The sequence below is a fragment of the Schistocerca piceifrons genome, unplaced genomic scaffold (assembly GCF_021461385.2).
Source record: "Schistocerca piceifrons isolate TAMUIC-IGC-003096 unplaced genomic scaffold, iqSchPice1.1 HiC_scaffold_1416, whole genome shotgun sequence".
NCBI classification, from domain to species: Eukaryota; Metazoa; Arthropoda; class Insecta; order Orthoptera; family Acrididae; genus Schistocerca; species Schistocerca piceifrons.
Window position 1 is genome coordinate 322501 of NW_025727254.1, and position 2500 is coordinate 325000.

General features: G+C 57.0%; 1 non-coding gene across 1 annotated transcript in view; it reads left to right on the top strand.

Moving 5' to 3' along the window:
* The first annotated feature begins 2276 nt into the window (after positions 1-2276).
* The window catches only part of LOC124733883, a 1907-nt gene continuing 1683 nt past the window's right edge, over positions 2277-2500 (top strand). The window contains exon 1 of the ribosomal RNA XR_007009195.1: positions 2277-2500. This exon is cut by the window's right edge and continues 1683 nt beyond it. This is a non-coding gene — a ribosomal RNA (small subunit ribosomal RNA).

A 2500-nucleotide genomic window follows, 5' to 3' on the forward strand; every position in this document is an offset into this window, starting at 1 on the left:
CCTTAACCTAACCCATGTTGTGCCTTAACCTAACCCATGTTGTGCCTTAACCTAACCCATGTTGTGCCTTAACCTAACCCATGTTGTGCCTTAACCTAACCCATGTTGTGCCTTAACCTAACCCACGTTGTGCCTTAACCTAACCCACGTTGTGCCTTAACCTAACCCACGTTGTGCCTTAACCTAACCCATGTTGTGCCTTAACCTAACCCATGTTGTGCCTTAACTAACCCATGTTGTGCCTTAACCTAACCCACGTTGTGCCTTAACCTAACCCACGTTGTGCCTTAACCTAACCCACGTTGTGCCTTAACCTAACCCACGTTGTGCCTTAACCTAACCCACGTTGTGCCTTAACCTAACCCACGTTGTGCCTTAACCTAACCCACGTTGTGCCTTAACCTAACCCACGTTGTCCCCTAAAGTAACCCACGTTGTCCCCTAACGTAACCCACGTTGTCCCCTAACGTAACCCATGTTGTCGCCTAAACCTGCTCTGTAATTGTTATACGACTCGTTCAATTAGTGTAGTGTTGCCCACCCGCAACCCTCGCAATATAGTTCGCTACTCGCACTGCCCGCTCCCCTGTGTATCGCTTCATGTTAAACACCTTGCAAGTCTTGCTGACTTTCCACATGCTCCTGCTGTACACTGTAATGTGGATGGCAGCAGGACGTACATGCCGCCCCTCCCCACGTCCCCACCTTGCCCCCCTGCCTTCGCAAGCTGGTTGGTGAGAAGTTTGCATGTTCAATGCCCTTCGCATGCGACGTACTCAGGCTACGTTGTGGTGCGGCCTGTGTCAACCGTCCGCTAATGTCGTACGCGTAAACCACAATCTGTACTGCACATTCGTCCTTATGTACCGAATGATACATCGTGGCACATGTGTGACCGTACAACGACTGCGCCCAAAAACGGCGGACCATACAGTGCAAATATTGTGCACGCAGCTACGTGTCGTCTCCCTATGAGAGCTGGATTGCAGTGTGGTACGCCATAGAGACGTGTGGGAGGAACGGACGCCGTGGATGGCGATCAGCATGAGCTGTCTGTTGATGTATTCGGACCTAGTCGTCTCTCCTCACACACCGTGATGGCATGGTGCACCGCGTTCCATATCTGCGACATGCTACAGAGGCCGGTTGACAGTCGTTCGAGCAATGGACATCGCATACGTACGGGGGCCACCTTCCACGTATTGTCTAGGCGTGCACATTTTGTTGCGTGTATGTGGGCAGACGTAGTGTGGCGTGACACCTGACACAGGCATGCAATAATCGTTGAAGTGCAAATGGCGATGGACGCCTGCGTTTTCTGGTGAAGTTACGCAAATGAACAAATGGTAACCTGTTGTGGTGCGGTTGTTCTCGCTAGGGTGAATCGGTGATGGCGACGATAGGTTGAGGTACGAACCGGTTGTTCCAGCGATACCCACCATGCCGACGAAACTGAACGGCATCTGGTGTGAAGCGATACGCGGCGGTGGCTGGGTGGGACCGTCCCCGGCCGGTGAGGGGGGCGCCTCCCGGCGTGCTGGCCGCGCGGTGCGTGGGCGCACGCGCTACAGCCGGCTGGTGGGGGCGGCCAGTGGCAGGCGCGCCGGCCGACGGACGCGGCAGGCGTCGCAGCTGCGCGCCGGCGCACCCTGCGCGCGGCGCCGTGCGGCCAAAGTAGGTCCTCGCGGGCCCGGTGCGAAGCGCGGTGGACATCTTCAGTGTGCTGGTCCGATTGAGGACTGTGTGCGTTGAGGATGCGCCGCCGCCCGGCGCTCGGCGCCGCGACGCCGTCTGCTGCTCGGTCGCCCCAGCGTTCTCGCTGGTGGTTTGTATCGCAGCTGTGCGGATGTGTTGGCGCGTGCGCTGTGCTGGGAGAGTTCGCTTCGGCACCCAAGTGGGGCTTTTGTCCTTCTGTGGCGCTGGCGTTGGAGCTGCCGGTCACCGTAGGTGGCGCGTGTTGTCTCCCGCCGGCAATGCCACGACAGCACGCTCCCGGGCCTCTGTCGGCAGCGGCAAGCTCAGTTGGGAGCACGGGTGGTCGCACCGAAAGCGTCTACTCGCCTAACTCCGGGCGATTGCGCCTCTCTCGAACCCGACCAAGTACTTGGGACGGCGCTGCGCGCCGCCGGGACCTGAGAGGGTTTCGAGGTGTAATTGTGCAGGGGAGCTCAGCCTCCTCCTGTTTGCAGAATGATTGAGCGGACGCTTGCGTGTTCGCGCGGGGCCCCCGGGACACACTCCCGGGCGGCCGGCTGCTCAGCTCTAGTTGACGCAGCTCCCTGGTTGATCCTGCCAGTAGTCATATGCTTGTCTCAAAGATTAAGCCATGCATGTCTCAGTACAAGCCGCATTAAGGTGAAACCGCGAATGGCTCATTAAATCAGTTATGGTTCCTTAGATCGTACCCACGTTACTTGGATAACTGTGGTAATTCTAGAGCTAATACATGCAAACAGAGTCCCGACCAGAGATGGAAGGGACGCTTTTATTAGATCAAAAC